Below are 18,580 nucleotides of genomic sequence, written 5' to 3' on the forward strand. Positions count from 1 at the left end.
TCCCACCATGGAAGACGGTATAATTTGAATTCAATAAAAAAATCTGGAATCAGAAGTCTAATGATGGCCATGAAACTATTGCCGATTGTTGTAACTAACGCCCTATAGGGAAGGAAATCTGCTGGTCTGACCTGCATGTGACTCCAGACCCACAGCAATGTGGTTGACTCTTAAATACCCCCTGAAATGGCCTAGCAAGCTATTCAGTCTTTAAGGGCGATGAGGGATGGGCAATAAATGCTGACCGGCCAGTGATGCCTACATCCCATGAATAAAGAAAAGTCATCCATTTTGGGTGCTGGTTGGGGAATAAATGTTGGCCACCAGCAAACATTATTATTTCACTCACACTATCTCCCTACAGCCTCTTTCTCTGAAAATTAATGATCTCCCACAGGACTAACCTAGGTACAGTTTTCTGATACGGACGTTGGGTTGGTATAACCTGGAATGAAATTATCGGATCTTGTAAGACATCCATGCTGGATTCAAATACGTGAATTCTGATAGTGTGAGTCAAACTGAACTGGGATTCAATTCACCAAATACAGAGTAAAAATTAACTTGATATACATTGAACCAACATAAAAGATGTTTTCTGTTGCTTTAGTTTCTCAAAAACATAGGAAGGAATTTAATGCCCTTCCCTGAGGCGAGTTTGGTGGGGGAGGGGTGGGGGGGGTATTTAATCAAGTGGGAGGGTAGCAGGTGGGGACCCTACCACTTTGTTGTCTCTGTCCCGATTAAGCCTGGGGCAGGAAGGCTCGGGGACATCCTTCCCACCCTGTTGTCAATTGAGGTCCTTAAGTGGACAATTAATGCCCAATTAAAGGCCTCATCCCACTGCCGCAGGTAGTCACCCAGTGGCAGGGAGCCTGAAAGGCAGGCCCTTGCCGGGGTGGGGGGGAGGGGGGAGGGGGTATGTCCCTCATTGTGCCTGTGCATGATCAAAGTACCTGGCATCAGGAAGGTAGTGGGTAGGGGTTCCGCTGACAGCCAACCACCCTGCTCTTGACGCTGACACCCTCCCCTCACTCCACAATGCGTGGGCCCCCTCCCGCCATCACTCACCTGTTGATTGGGTCCTATGGTGATCCTGGGCCTTGGGTGGTTGCACTGCCAGCAGCAGTCTCCACCTCCCAGGTTGCGCCACTGAGCCAGCACAGCTACCGGTGTCAGATTGGCCAGCAGCTCTTGGAGTGGGGGAGCATGGGGGAGGGTGGGCAGCAAAGGATTTCTGCCCCTAGGGTTCTTGATCCCGGAGAAGGCTTGCCACTGCCCAGTTAAGTGCTTGATTGGCACTTAATGTGGCAGGCCTTCCTGAAAGTTGGTGATGCAAGGCTTCTGCCGGCTCTCCAGCCAGTAGGCAAGACTCCCGTTGCCTGCAATAAAGTTCACCTGCAATTTCTTCTGGACGTGGAGTGCTATTCCATTACCAACAAGCTATTATTTTAATGACTTGGTCTTAATTTTTCCAGCTGGTCTTGTCCTGCGTTTCCAATTAATTCTGTTCCAGATCTGTTCGAATCCAGTTCCATTTTTAGCCTTTTACTGCCCCTTTACTTCCCCTCTCCTCACCGTCCAAGGGCCCAAACACACCTTTCAAGTGAAGCAGCATTTCACTTGCACTTCCCTCAATTTAGTCTACTGCATTCGTTGCTCCCAATGCCGTTTCCTCTACATTGGAGAGACCAAATGCAGATTGGGTGACCGCTTTGCAGAACACCTTCGGTCTGTCCGCAAGCATCACCCAGACCTCCCTGTCGCTTGCCATTTAAACACTCCACCCTGCTCTCATGCCCACATGTCCGTCCTTGGCCTGCTGCAATGTTCCAGTGAAGCTCAACGCAAACTGGAGGAACAGCACCTCATCTTCCGACTAGGCACTTTACAGCCTTCCGGACTGGATATTGAGTTCAACAACTTTAGATCATGAACTCTCTCCTCCATCCCCACCCCCTTTCCAATCCCCCCCCTTTTTTTTCCAATAATTTATATAGATTTTTCTTATCCCACCTATTTCCATTATTTTTAAATGTATTTCCATCCATTGTTTAATCTTTATCTTTTAGCCTTTTTCAATTCCTTCACCTCACCCCACCCCCACTAGGGCTATCTAAACCTTGCTTGACCTGCTTTCTACCCTTAATTAGCACATTCCTTAGATAATATCACCACCTTCAACACCTCTTTGTCCTTTTGTCTGCGACATCTTTTGATTATCTCCACCTATCACTGGTCCTCTATCCAGCTCTACTTGTCCCACCCTCCCTTAAACCAGCTTATATTTCACCTCTCTTCTATTTTTACTTAGTTCTGTTGAAGGGTCATTCAGACTCGAAACGTTAACTGTGTTCCTCTCCGCAGATGCTGCCAGACCTGCTGAGTTTTTCCAGGTATTTTTGTTTTTGTTTTGGATTTCCAGCATCCGCAGTTTTTTGCTTTTATCCATTTTTAGCTCACTCTTTACAAATAAACTGTTTTCAGTTTTTACCAGGTATAAGCATATCTCTTTATCACACCCTCCTTCAGTCACTCAGAAATTTGCTTGTAATGAAAAATATTTTCAAACTGTCGGCAAAGAAACATGAATTTTTCTAGTGAAATGTGAGCACATTTCAGAATGGCTGAATAATGTATTTTGTAAAGGCTAAATCTTGTATGTTTACATGATATCATTAGGAATTTGGTCTTTTGGTTCTAATGAGCTTGTTCATCACTAAAACTGGTTGGTAACCCTCCTGGGGAAGATTTTTGCATGGATCACTGGCAAAAGACTGCCTGTATTCCCTTTGACAGGAGGTACGCTAACCAGACAATCACCTGAACTTTCTGGGCTGGTTGTTCCCAGGAGTGTATAGCACAATGAAGAATTAAAGCACTTATCGGAGTGTCTGGCAGCCCAAGCTCATAATCACATGTGTGTGACGACAGCACCTGAACACTTACAAAGCCATGCCATAACTCAAACGTGAATGGATGTAGTTGTTCCTGTAGAAGTGCATTCTGTATCCTGCAGTACATCATTTAGAACTTCTACTGGAACCTATAACTGGCTGGTCTCAGTAAGTACTGTAGGTTCATTGTGCCAGCACTATTCCATCATCACTTACACAGTGAAGCAACAAACATCTGTTGCTATTGTAATTTGTTTGGTCTGCATTCTCATATATCAAACAAAAAAGCTTTTCTGATTTAGCAAAACTCTTGGTTCAGTGATCATGCACAACATATAATAGAAGATTCTCCTGAGGTTATGAGGTACATTCTATGCTGAAATGGAGGACAGAAATCTAATTAAAACACAAGGTGAGATTCAGTCAAGTGTTGCTATCAGATCCCTCATTCCATCTGCATCATTCAGTACCTTTCACATATAAGGGAGTTACTTTTCTATTTACTTTAGATAAACAATTGTGTTCCATTTTTCGCCATTGGCGATTTGGAGTTTGTTTTCAGTATTTTTTTGTGAGGTGAGGAGGAGAATGGATTCTGTTTATTCCTATTGATAGTTGACAATTTGAAACTTATCCTTGCAGCAATATAGGTTTTGCTCCTTTACAGTGGTTCCTGAACAACCTGGAATATAAGGCAGCTCAGGTTTGCAATGCTCTTGATGCTGCAGCATATTGCAGAGCCTAAAGGGATCTCTAAGAAAAGGTTGAAATTAAAATGTTTGGAGAGTAAGGACAGGGGATTCCCTACTCTAGAAACATCTATACTGATGTCAGGCAGGTTTATGAAATATTCAGGCGTGCATTAGATGTGCTCTTCACAAAATATGTGTAGCATTACATCAAACCCCTCAGAAACGCCACAAAAGCATTTAATGTTTTTTTTATTTATGCATGGGATGTGGGCATCGCTGGATAGGCCAGCACTTATTGCACATCTCTAATTGCGCTTGAGAAGGTGGTGGTGAGCCTGCTTCCTTGAACCATTGCAGCCCATGTGGTGTAGGTACACCCACAGTGCTGTTAGGGAAAGAGTTCTGGGATTTTGACCCAGTAACAATGAAGGAACAGCGATATATTTCCAAGTCAGGATTGTCATGGTCTCTTAGGGTCTGCTGCCACCACATAAGAACATAAGAAATAAGAACGTGACAAATAGGAAGAGGAGTAGACCATTCGGGTCCTCGAGCCTGCTCCACCAATCAATAAGATGATCTTGTGTTTCGATTTCCACATTCCCATCTACCCCCGATGACCTTTGATTCTCTTGCCTAACAAGAATCTATCTACCTCTGCCTTAAAAATATTTAATGACCCCCACCTCCACCGCCTTCTGAGGCAGAGAGTTCCAAAGTCGCACAACCCTCTGAGAGAAAAAGAATTCTCCTCTTCTCTGTCCTAAAAGGGTGACCCCTAATTTTAAAACAGCGCCCCCTAGTTCTGGACTCACCCACAAAAGCAAACATCCTTTCCAAATCCACCCTGTTAAGGCTATTCAGGATCTTATATACTTCAATCAAATCACCCCTCACTCTTCTAAACTCCAGTGGAAACAAGCCCAGCCTGTCCAACCTTTCCTCATAAGACAACCCACTCATTCCAGGTATCAATCTAGTAAACCTCCTTTGAGACGCCTCCAATGCATTTACATCCTTCCTTAAATAAGGAGACCATTATTCGAGGTGCGGTCTGTATGCCCTGTATAACTGAAGCATAACATCCTTACTTTTATGTTCAATCCCTCTCGTGATAAAGCATGGCATCCCATTAGCCTTCTTAATTACTTGCTGCTACATACTAACTTTGTGTGACTTGTACTAGAACACCTAGATCCTCTGCACCTCAGAATTATGCAGCCGTTCTCCATTTGCTTTTTTGTTCTTCCTGCCAAAGTGACCAACTTCACATTTTCCCATATTAAACTCCATTTGCCAGATCTTTGCCCACTCACTCACGCTATCTATATCCATCTGCAGCCTCCTCATGTCCTCTTCACAACATACTTTCCTACCTATCTTTGTGTCATCTGCAAATTTAGCTACCATGTATTCACCGCCCTCATCTAAGTAATTGATGTAAATCGTAAAACGTTGAGGCCCCAGCGCAGCCCCCTATGGTACGCCACTCATCACATCCTGCCAATCCAAAAAAGGCCCATTTATACATACTCTCTGCCAGCCAGACAATCTCGTATCTGTGCTAATATGTTACCCGCTACACCATGAACTTTTATTTTCCATAATAACCTTTGATGTGACACCTTATCAAATGCCTTCTAGAAATCCTGTACACTATGTCTACAGGCTTCCCTTTATCCACCGCGCATGTTACTCCTTCAAAAAACTCCAATAAATTGGTAAAACATGATTTTCCTTTCACAAAACCATTCTGACTCTTCCCAATTGCCTTGAGCTCTTCCAAGTGCCCAGCTATAACCTCCTTAATGATCGATTCTAACAACTTCCCACAACAGATGTCAAGCTAACTTGCTTATAGTTTCCTGTTTTCTGCCTCCCTTCCTTCTTGAATATTTGTTACATTCCAATCTGATTGAACTTTTCCAGAATCTAGCAAATTTTGGAAAATTAACACCAGCACATTGACTATCTCATTGGCCACCTCTTTTAAGACCTTAAGATATAGTCCATTGAGACCCGGAGATTTGCCAGCTCAGAACTTCATCAATTTGTTCAATACCATTTCCCTAGTGATTTCAATTTCACCAAGTTCCTCTCTCCTTTCACCTCCTGATTTACAGCTATTACTGGAATGTTTTTTGTATCGTCTATAGTGAACACAGAAGCAAAATATTTGTTCACTTCTTCTACCATTTCCTTATTATCTACTATTAACTCCCCACTGTCACTCTCTAGAAGGCCAAACTCACTTTACTTACTCTTTTCCTTCTTAAATACCTGTAGAAATATGTTGAGGGTCTCAGCGTAGACCTCAAAGAATCTGTCTCAATGCTATCTATGCTAATCAAAATATTGAGACTGATGAGAATTCTGGTTGAACACATTACATAAAATCCATTACTGGCAACAACTATATAGAGCTCTGCACAGGCCTTGACATAGCCTGGGTCCTAACAGTTACATAGGCTGATTACTTGACTATATGCCAGGCTCATAAGGTATACATAAAGTCTCACTGATGCAGAGTCACAGACAGTAGTGAACATTTGCAGAAGAGGTCACAGGCAATAGTAAGCATCTAACATGGAGGCTGTACCTTGTGGCTTGGAGGAGAATTTCCAGGTTTGGTGTTCCCATATGTCTGCTGCCCTTGTCCTTCTGGATGCTAGCGGTCATGGGTTTGGAAGGTGCTGTCTCAGGAGCCTTGGTGAGTTCCTGCAGTGCTTCTTAGAGATGATACATAATGCTGCCATGATGTATCAGTGGTGGAGGGAGTGAATACTTGTGGATGGGGTACCAATCAAACAGGCTGCTATGTCCTGGATAGCATCAAGCTTCTTGAGCGTTGTTGGAGCTGCACTCATCCAGGTAAGTGGAGAGCATTCTATCACACTCCTGACTTGTGCCTCATAGAGGGTGGACAGGCACTGGGGAGTCTGGAGGTGAGTTACTTGCCACAGGATTCCTAGGCTCTGACCTCTTGTAGCCACAGTATTTATATGGCTAGTCCAGTTTAGTTTCTGGTCAATGGTAACCACCAGGATGTTGATAGTGGGGGATTCAGTGATGGTAATGCCATTGAGCCTCAAGGGGCCATGGTTAGATTCTCACTTGTTGGAAATGCTCATTGCCTGGCACTAGTTTGGTGCAAATGTTATTTGTCACTTGTCAGCCCAACCCTGGATATTGTCCAAGTCTTGCTTCACTTGGACATGGACTGCTTCAGCATCTGAGGAGTCATGAATGGTGCTGAACATTATTCAATTATCAGCAAAAATCTCCACTTCTGACCTTATGATGGAAGGAAGGTCATTGATGAAGCAGCTGAAAATGGTTGGGTCGAGGACACTACCCTAAGGAACTCCTGCAGTGATGTCCTGGAACTGAGATGGTTGACCTGCAACAACCACAGCCATCTTCCTTTGTGGTAGCTATAACTCCAACTAGCTGAGAATTTCCCCCCTGGTTCCCATTGACTCTAGTTTTGCTAGGGCTCCTTGATGTACAGTCAGTCAATTGCTGCTTTGATGTCAAGGGCAGTCACTCTCACCTCACGCCTGGAGTTCAGCTGTTTTATCTAACTTTGAACCAAAGCTGTGATGAGAGCAGGAGCTGAGTGACCCTGGTGGAACCCAAACTGGGCGTCAGTGAGCAGGTTATTGTTAAGCAAGAGTCACTTGATAGCACTGTTGATGACCACTTCCATTACTTCACTGATGATTGAGAGTAGACTGATGGAGCAATAATTGGCCGGGTTGAATTTGTACTGCTTTTTTTGTACAGGACATACCCGGGCAATTTTCCAAATTGCCGGGTAGATGCCAGTGTTGTAGCTTTACTGGAACAGCTTGGCTCAGAGCGCAGCAAGTTCTGGAGTGCAAGTCTTCAGTACTTTTGCCAGAATAGTGTCAGCGCCCATAGTCTTTGCAATATCCAGTGCCTTCAACCATCTCTTGTTAGCAAGTGGAGTGAATCGAATTGGCTGAAGACTGGAATTTGTGATGTTGGGGACCTCCAGAGGAGGCCATGATGGATAATACAATCGGCGCTTAATAACCCTCTATATTCTAACCACACTGAGTATATTTGAAAAGTTATTTCATTTATTAATATAGGAATTTAGGGAGGTACAGCATTTCAACTTACAGGGTATAATGCTTCAATGATCCGAATCTTCCACAGAGAGGCAATCACTGTGAGGTTACCACCCGACTCCGACTTTTCTCCACAACACTGGAGCTCCACATTTCTGGCTGGGACTTCTGATTTCGGTAGGGTGGCACGTGGGTAGGGTGGTAGGTGGGTATGGTGGCAAGTGGACAGGGTGACAGGTGGGTATGGTGGTAGGTTGGCAGGTAGGTGGGCTGGCAGGTGGGTGATATGTGTTTATGGGTGAGGTGAGTAAGGTGGCAGGGGTAGTATGGCAGGCAGGTGAGAGGGTAGATGAGTCGGGGTAATTGTGGGGGAGTCAGTGGTGAGGGCTAGTCAAGTTGGTTTAGGTGTGAGTTGGGGGGTCGGCAGGGTAGTTGGGTGGTGGAGCTAGTCTGGACGGGCCACGGGCGAGTTGGTAAGGGGGACTGGAATCAAGGGGTCGAGAGGGGAGTTGGGGAGGGTCAGTGTTAGTGATTGAGGGGGCAGTTTTATAGTTATCCAGAGTTCGACTAGGATTTTTCTTTCTAACCTTTCCTGGGTAACTATCCAAGTAAGTAAGTTAGAACTGTCAGAAGTCTCTGACTCTAACTCAGAGTTGGAGACTTTGTTGGAAGGTCCTGGGGAGCAGAGGAATTGCCCCTCGGAAGATCAAACTTCCCAGATTCCCACAGAATCAGTGCACTGGGACTTCCCAGGCGTCCCATGGTTGGTGCATCTTCCAGGAGACGGCTGGAGATTGGAAGGTCTAGGCCAATGTTATTTTTCCGATGGGAAAGATCCTACAGAGTGTAGCTATAGCTTTTACAATAGTTTTAATGGGAAAATCTGATTCACTTAAAGTTGTTTAACTTAAAGTTGCACCTTTCAGGAACACAACTACAACTTTAAGTGAGGAATTAACGTATTGGATTTATTAATGGTCATCTTAAATTTATGGCCTCTAATTTTGGATTTCCCCCGCAAATGGAAACAGTTTTCCTACATTTATGCCATTTAACCCTGTCATAATTTTAAAGACCTCTATTAGATCACCTCTCAGTCTTCTCTTTTCTAGAGAAAAGTGTACCAAATTGCTCAGTCTTCCTGATAGTTATACCCTCACAGCTCCTTTATCATTCTTGGAAATCTTTTTTTTGCATTTTTCTCCAGTGTTTCTATACCTGTTTATTAATATTAAGTCCAGAATTGTATAAGTTTCACAAACCTCTCTGCTTTTGAATTCTATCCCTCTAGATTGGAAGCTAGCAAGCTTAAAATTGCTTTTCCTATCTGAATCTTTACGAAGATATTCACTGTCAAGGCTCAAGTAGTATTGCAGCCAATACTGTCACCCAACACAACAGTTTGATTCTACACCTCTCACAAGTACTTTCCATTAGTTCACTTTTTACCCCATCCCATGTTCTACCATAGTTTTAAGTTTAATTGTTTATTTATCTTTTGGGAGCTTGTAAAGGACTTTTGAAAGTTGAAGTCAACTTTATGATAGGGAGTTCTGCCAAACTTTACATACAACATCCTCAAAGAAGTGAGAAAATTTGTCAATTGGCATTCCCCTTCTAAATCTATGCTGGCTATTTCTTTCCAAGCTGTTGTTAAATAGGTAATCTGCAAGCCCACCACTTTCAATGCTTTTGCTTTGCACGTGTGGATGTGGGAGAAAAAAAACCCTTGTTCTTCACTCCAAATGTCTCCTGGGGATCATTCATTATATAGATAATAGATCATACAGAGTATCTTATGGAATACACTTTTTGTATGTACATTCACGATTTTCCAATTGCTCAGAATAACATAATTGACCCCCTTTTTTACTTTGCGTGACCCTTATATGTTAGTCACAACTTTAAATTCAAAGAGTTTTCATATCGCAAACCAATGCATAGGCCTAACCAGAACTGAGAAACATGCCACAGCCTCCTTATTAATCAAAGAGCATGGATACATCTCTCCCAGAAGTTAAGGAATGTGGACAATTTCCCCCTCATAGCTGCTAAGTGAACATGGGAACATGAAATTTTTGGCCCACACGTTATGGGGTTGGTGGGAGTTTGGTGGAGGTTGGGTGGATGGTCCACATCTTGCAGGAAGCGGGATCTGCTGATCCCTGGAGGAAGGTCCAATGTAGTGGGAGGCAGGTGGATCTGACGGACAAGGATGAAAGTTAGATTGGTGGGAGAGTGAGGGGGAAGTATTCCTATTCCTCCTGGCCCACAGACAGTGATGTAAATTGGGTACCTAACCTTTTCCCCGCAGTCCTTGCCTCTGTTTAGCTACTGAGATTCTTGAGGCTTTGGAAGCTCAGTCGACCAGAGTTAAACCTGGAAGGCATGTTAAATATGAGTCGCACGTCTTCATTATAATATTTAAATGGCCAAGCCACCGCTTGATGCAGGTTGCTTGGCCTCCCAGAAGTGGTGGGTTGTGGTTGGATTTGAGATTGTTAAAATTTTAACATCCCACTCAATCCCAACCAACCTATTATTTGTGGTCAGAATTCTGCCCAAATACCATCCAAAATATGTATAATCGGATGATTAAGTAAATTACGTTGGCTTTGTGGTTATGGTGCTAGACATGTGATCCATAGATCAATAGTGATCCATTTCATATAAAAATTGTGAATTTAAATCCCACAACGGGATATGAAATTGAATTCAATGAATTTGGCACCCCAAAAAATGACCAGATAATTGAAACAACCCAACTAGTTTGCTAATGTCCTTCAAGAAGGAAGCTACTGCTCGTACCCAGTCCAGCCTACATGTGACCCTTATGTTTGTTGACTCTTAATGCTTTCAGGTCAGCCTAAGAGCGGCACTAAATTTTATCTACATCAAAAGAACAAATAAAGAAATAAGTTGCACACTCCTCCAGTTCTGCTGATGACTGGAGTTCCTCTGTACCATCCTTAGTCTCCAAAAAGGGAAAAAACAGTAAAACTTGGGAAATGACTGGTATTGGTCCGAACTAGTCTTGTATACCATCAAATGCAACCCCTGTTCGGAGCAGCACCAGTGATTTCCAAGTTTTACTGGTCCAGTGATCTTCTGCTCTAACCAGGCCATGACAGACTGGATAGTTACAGTCAATCACTGGATGAGAAGCATATGCAACAAATTAGAGATCAAAATTAGCATAATAAAAATACCATTTTCCTGTGTTCTGATTCCTCAGGCACAAATATTACACAGGATGTTTCTCATGCATTCTCACAATTGCTTGGAAATTACATTTACGTTCATGTCTGTTATAGAGGAAGAAATCTGTGGGAAATTCTGCCAAATTTAGATCATCATGAATAAACTAGCTGAGTCACTTTGCTTCCATGTTTTGCTTCCTAGCCTTTCGTAATTTAGTAATTCTGTTTTTTCAAGGATTCAAAATCCAAGTGCTGGACCTGGATAAGAGCATAACTCACATTCCAAGAACTCATTCAATAAGAAACAATTACTAGGTGGCTTAATAACAAGAGTCATTGAGATCTTGACTCTCAAACAGAAGGCAACAAGTTTGAGTCCAAAATTCCAAGAGTTGCTTGTCACTCAAACCGTCCTTGCCAAGGGGAATCACACCAGCTCTCAACTTACAATTACTAAAACACTCTTTGTACAAAAAAAAACCGAGACCTTTCCAGGGCAGGCAAGAAGAGGTGAACACTGTGCGGAAGTGAAAAAGGAAAAAGAAGTTTGGAAAGGGCTGAAAGTACACTCCACACAGCTAGATAATGATTTCATATAAAAATTGATGGTGACTATAGGAAGATAACGATTGACTTGATAATGGCCCAGAATTTGCTGGAGTGGCAAGCATTGGAATGTTCCCCTTTCAGCTCCTATTATTTTGCTCCAAAAACTGCTGCAAGTGCTAATTCATATTGTCATAGTGAAGCGAAAAGGGCATCTGGGACCTTGACGAGTGACAGAACCAAGAGTGTATCTCCTTATTAAAGAAATTTAAGAATAAAGAAACAGAGTAAAGGACAGAGGAGGAAACAGAGGGGAGGAAAGAATGGGTTAAGTGAGAGAAAAAAGAGACGGAAAGGAAAGTAAGAAAAAAGATTAAAAATTAAACATTTCTAATTTAATAATCCTCTAGGAAAAAATTACTGCCTGCAGAAGTGAGATGGCATAGTTTCAATGGTTTTCTTTCAGGTCCTCCAAGGTTGATTGACATAAATCACCCATTAACAGAGACCTTACATTGTGAATAGCAGCTCTAACTTACTGCCGTGAATTTGAATCAAATTGCTCAAATCCAACAATCGTTTGACACTCACAGGGAGGTTGACCACTGGCTACCATTTGCGTGAGGCAAACGGCAGAATAGTACAAGTCGTCCAGCATTTTGTGGCGATTTGTAACTCACGCCACGTAGCTTCCTCCGCACAAGTTGCTGTTATTTTATTTACGCACTAACAACGTACACTGTGAACTTAATGTTATTCTTCCATAAATTTTGAGTCAATGCTTCTCGCTAATGCTTTCTCTTATTTCTCTCTTTGTAATTGCAAAAAAAAGAGCTCTGATCTTCCCTCAAGATTCCTGAAAGAAATGTTGCCCAAATGTAAAGGAGAAAAAGAAGTTGAGAAGGCAAAGTGCTAGTTTCTCTTCACTGGTGGTGTGCCTGAGCGCTAATGAAACGCTTGCCACATATGTCACAAAAATAGTTTGGAAGATTGGCCTTGACTAGGAATCAACTTAGTCATCATGGAGTGAAAAGATAAGTGCACTGACACATGTTATCTGATGGCCTGCTTAAAGGGACTTCTGAAAATACTTGAAATTTCAATTAATTTACATGTAGCTATCAAAGATCAAGACCTTGAAAGTGCATTAAAAAGTGCTGTCTGTTTATTGACATACATATTCATTGCTACAAGAAACACAAGCACAATATATTATTACATCACCCGTCACAGGAAGTCTGGCTCAACTCACAGACTCAGTCAACCTTCCAGATCCATATCATGACACTCTAACAAACAAGGGGTTTCTTGACAGGCATGCTTGACTAGATGTCACGCTTCAGGCAACCACAGAGAAATGGATGATTCAGAAAATCTGATCTCAGTAAATATGGATGCAAGAAGTTAGACAAGGGCTGGCAGCTAATGGTAGCTGGGGAACGCTGTAGGAATTGCCCTGTAGTTAGATGTGAACCTGCAAATGAACCTTGAGGGGACAGGCAGCAACCAGATAGAATTACACACAACTTTAATGGCTGTGCACTTAAAAGTGAAAATGTCATTCAACAATGAGCAGCACCATTGAGAAAGAATCAGAGCTCCAGTGTTGCTAAGTACATCCTGAATTCTTTCTTAATCTTACAATTTAGCCAAGAATGCTGAACATTCATGAAGCTCCAATTCACTCTTGCTTCAAATTGACAAACACAAACCAGGGAGAATCAAACACTTAGGTCAAGCAAACATTTTATACTCTTCAGGTAGTTCCATAAAAAGAATAGAGTAAAATAAATGACTTTCTTTTCCCACAGTGTTTTCTCTTTCTCCCCTCCTGCCCTTGAGGTAAGTCTCAGGGTCAGTCAAGATCCAAGGATACTGCTCAGGAGAAAGAAGCCTGGCTAACGTTGCCTTGTTTGGGGGATAGAGTCCAACTGTAGAATCCACCCTGTCTCAACCAAAATACATTAGATTTATTTTAGCAATTTAGCATCACTTGGTACAATGTTAACATACAAATAATTACACATTCAAATGCTGTTGTCTAATTTAATTGAAGTATTAACTCATTTATTTCAAATGTATTAAATGTCCATACATTAATGTTGTAGAGAATAATTTCAAGGCCCAAATTATTGTGGAATTATTTTATTACAGTGTTTTACAGGAATTAACAAATGATGAATTCAACAACTACAATAATGTAATGGCTTGACAGAGTGGACAGGTTTCAACAAGAAACAGATAGACTTTATTACAGAGAGCTTTACAGATGCTACATTCTTTGTCAGGACCCTCATCAAGAAGTCCCACCCCCCAGATTCCCCACGTTTAGGGCTCATTGGTTGGAACCACCAAGAACATCACATGGCCCCTGATAAACAGCAGGAGAGGCTTTACCTTCAGTTACTACATTTCCTCCCTCTTTAGCTTTTTTTCACAGTTTCTATTTACAGAGAACATTTGAATATCCAACAACATATAAATATATACAACTTCCGGTGATTAAGGATTAAATCTCTGAGGTGCTCCCCTTATTTGGTTAGAGCAGAGTAGCTCTACCACTTGAGGTTCCTCCACAGGATCGACATGATCAGGAATTGCAGCCCAAGATACATTATTAGAAAGTGGCAGTTCTAGGTTAGGCAACTCTAGATAGACATTGGGCATGTCTATTCTAGGTCAATCTGTCACCTGAGGGATTGATGGTTCGACATTAATCACAGGTGGAATAGTTGGTTGTTGGAATGTCTCTCTGCCACGAATATGGTACACATGTTTTCAAAAGATTCCGTCTTCCACTTCCACTTGGAAGGATAAGGGACCAGTCTCTGAGACAATGGTTCCAGGAATCCAACAAGCTCCACTTCCAAAATTCTGCACGGACCTGCATCTCCTACAGTGAATGTGCGAGCTTTGCTATGAATATCATGATTCAATTTCTGATTACTCTGATTCCTCTCTACCTTCCTCTCTAAGTTTGGAAACACCAGACATAACCTTGTATGTAGGCGGCATTTCATCAATAATTCAGACGGTGTTGAACCCGTAGTCGAATTTCTAGTGTACCTTCTGATAACCTCTTCATACCAGACTTGAAAGTTTGCACAGCTCTCTCAGCTAAACCATTTGATAAGGGATCATTAGGGGCTTTTTTAATATGTCTGATTCCATTTAAATTCACTAATCTCTGAAACTCTGTACAGGTAAAGACTGTACCATTATCAGAAATGTTGATTTCCATTAGGCCATGTATGCTAAAACAATGACGCAGCTTCTCGATAGTTGCGCTCAATACTGGTGATCTGACTCCGTATACATCCATCCATTTATAATCAACAAAAATATGGTACATAAAAATGGTCCTACATAATCAATATGGAGTCTAACCCAGGGTCAGCCAGGTCACTCCCGTGGATGCAGTGGAGCTGAAACAGGCAACTTCTGTTGCTGTTGACAATGGAGACAGTGCTTGACCATGCTTTCAATGTCACTGTTAATGCCTGGCCTCCAGACATAACTCCATGCAAGCATTTTCATCTCTGATATGCCCGGATGCGCACTGTGAAGTTCTGTCAAGAGTGGCTCTCTAGCTTGCGAAAGGGATAAAAACTTTTGATCTCCACAACAAAATTCCATCTTGACAAATTAACTCTGTTTTTCGAGCATGGAATAGTCTCATCTCTTCAAATACAGGCAAATTTGACCATCCTTGCAAAACAAGGTCTTTGACTTTCAACAAAATTGGATCTCTGTTTGTCCAATTTCTAATTTGCTTTGCACACACAGGTGAAGAATCGAGAAATTCAGTACGAGCACAACTTCTTGTGGTACTGGAGCATGTACAATGCTTTCTGGTAACAAGAGATGACTGAGTGCATCCGTACTTGCAACATTGCAAAAAGCCAGGGTGGTACATAAAAGTATACTCATACACATATAATATCGAAGCCCAACGTTGTATTCTTGCTGAGGCTATTGGTGGAATGGCTTTAGCCTCACTGAATAAAGTCTTTAGTGGTTCTGGTCTGACACAATGGTGAAATGTCATCCATGCAGGTACTGGTGGAAATTCTTCACTCTGCATACCAGCAATTAACCTTCCTTTTCTAGTTGGGAATAATCCTTCTCAGCTGTGGAGAGGGTTCTTAAGATACAGCCAATGGGCCTTTCTGATCCATTTTCCACTCTATAACACAGCTCCTACACCATAAGGAGAAGCATCAAATGTTAGTATCAATTCTTTTCGATGGGTTGTGGTAAACATGACACAGTTTCTTTACTTCCACAAAGGCTTCTTCCATAGAACCATAGAACCATAGAAAAGTTACAGCGTAGAACGAGGCCATTCGGCCCATCTTGTCCATGCCAGCCCGAGGACACCCAGGTGCCCTATCTAATCCCACCTTCCTGCACCCGGCCCATAGCCCTGCAGCTTACAGCACTTTAGGTGCAGATCCAGGTACTTTTTAAAAGAGTTTAAAGTTTCTGCCTCTACCACCAACTTGGGCAGTGAATTCCAGACACCCACCACCCTTTGCGTAAAAAAGTTCTTCCTCATGCCCCCCTGACACCTTCTGCCACTTACCTTGAATCTATGTCCCCTGGTTCTAGAATTCTCCATCAAGGGAAACAACTTTATCCTGTTGTGAATTCCACGACCAACGATGATTCTTTCTTAACAACAAGCGTAATGGTGCCAACACAGTTGATAAGTTTGGCAAGAAGCAGCTATAGTCATTGATCCTACCCAGGAAAGACTTGAGTTCGGTTACATTGGATGGTGAGGGCACATCTTTTATTGCCCGAACTTTCTCTTCTACCAGGTGCAAACCCATGGCATCCACCCTGTGACACCAGGCATTTCTGGTACTTGAATGTACATTTTTCTTTCTTTGACCGTATGCCGGCTTCCATGAATCTTCTTATCACTTCCTCCAGGTTTGCCAAGTGTTCAGTCTCAATTGACCCTGTGATCAGAACATCATCTAGGTACTGTACCACCCAGGGAAGTCCTTGCAAAAGACTCTCTATTGTCCTTTGGAAGATTGCACATGCAGATGATACTCCAAAGGGTAGGCGAGAGTACTGATAAAGGCCCTTGTGCGTGTTGATAGTTACGTATCCTCCAGACATGCTATTTAGCTCTAATTGTTGGAAAGCATGGCTCATATCCAATTTTGTATAGGATTTGCCTCCAGCTAGCTTTGTATATGAATCATTTATCCTTGGAATGGGGTACTTATCTAGTTTGGCTGCCATGTTTACGGTCAATTTATAGTCCCCACAAATGCGTATGGTTTGGTCAGGCTTAACCACGGGAACTATGGGTGCTGCCCATTCCGAGAATTGGACAAGTTGGATGATGCCCAGCTTTTCTAACTGGTACAGTTCTGCATCCACCTTCTCCTTCAATGCATAAGGCACAGGTCTGGCCTTAAAGAAAAGTGGCATCACCTGAGGATCCACATATATTATTGCTTGCATGCCTTTTAACTTCCATAATTCATCCCAAAATACACTGTTGTATTTTCTTAGCAGTTGAGGAACTCCTCCTGTTTTCAGCTGAACTACTTCAGATCAGTCAGGCTTGATTTTCTGTAACCAGTCTCAGCCCAGAAGACTAGGCCCTTCTCCTATCACTATTATCACTGGAAGCTGGGTTGCCTGTCACCTATAAGACACTGGTACTGTGACAATGCCATTTGCCTGAATAGATTCCCCAGTGTATGCCTTCAATTTAACAGTTGTCCACTCCAGATTCAGTGGCGGGTACCTTCATTTAAGTTTGTAGATGTGTGTTCTCCCACCACTGTGGTTGAGGCTCTCGTATCTCCTTCCATTATTTGCGGCTTCCCATTCACTTGGATTGTGACAGTGATAGGTTCAGTTTTTACAGCGGTTACATTACAAAGGGAATAGGTGTCGGTGTCGGCAGCTTCAGGTTCTGCTGCATTTTTCAATTCAATCATGTTGGTTTGCTGCTTTACGCGCTGTTTTGACTTTGCCCTGCATTGCTTTACTACACGACCTTTCTTATGGCAGTAATGGCATTCTGCCTCCTTGGATCTGCAGGTGTCTGGTCTATGGTTACTACCACATCTTTAACATCTTGGAGTCGCTGCTGAAGTGTATCTACTTGGCCTTTTCATATTTCTAACAGCTGACATTTGCTCTCACTTCGATGCTGTGGGTCTGCCTTACACACGACGCCAGACGGTAGGTTCCCCCTCACTTGAAGAACGGCGCCATGTTGTATGTGTTGCAAAGCCTGCAAGTCTCTCACAGCACTTTCCATGGTGAGTGGTATTTCCAGGGCACGCTTCAAATCGATGTTGACCTCTGTGAGTAAACGACACTGAATGGCATCGTCCTGGACTCCATAACCTCAGCAGTCCCACAGCATATCATTTAGTGTGTCCCTGAAGTTGCAGTGTTCCATCAACTGCTTCAGCTTCGCTACATAGGTTGCGATGGACTCTTCCGGGGGGGCCCTAACTCTGGAATTAAACTTAAACATCTGCATTATTACGGATGGCTTTGACTGGAAATGTGTTTTCACAAGGTCCACTAAATCATTAAAGGACATAGAATTGTGCGCGCTCGGGGCTGTCAGGCTGTGGATGAGATTGTATGTCTTGCTATCACATACACTCAAAAGGATTCCTTTCTGCTTTTCCTCCTCAGTAATTTCGTTTGCTATGAAATAAAAAGCAAGGCACTCTACATACTGGGTCCATAGTCACAACGTAAGGATCAATTCTGCTGAAGAGTGGCATGATTGGTGAGTAGTCTTTTCTTTTTTCTTAAGATTCGATGTGCTCACGTTAACAAGGGGAGGTGCAGCATCGGAGCTATTTCACCCTCGTCGCCAAATGTAACAACTTGATGAAGTGGGCAGGTTTCAAAAAGAAACAGATAAATTTTATTACAGACAGCTTTTCGATCAGGGCTCTCGTCAAGAAGCCCCGCCCCCCCGGATTGTCCACGCTTATGGCTCATTGGTCGGAGACTCCAAGAACATCATGTGATCCCTGATAGACAGCAGAAGAGTAACCTTCAGTTACTACAAATAAGGACCAAACTGTTTTGTAAATTTTAATGGAGGCGTTAAGTCGTTTATTTCAAATGCATTAAATTGACTCTTAACC

Source organism: Cetorhinus maximus, chromosome 25, assembly GCF_964194155.1.
Source record: "Cetorhinus maximus chromosome 25, sCetMax3.hap1.1, whole genome shotgun sequence".
Taxonomy (NCBI): domain Eukaryota; kingdom Metazoa; phylum Chordata; class Chondrichthyes; order Lamniformes; family Cetorhinidae; genus Cetorhinus; species Cetorhinus maximus.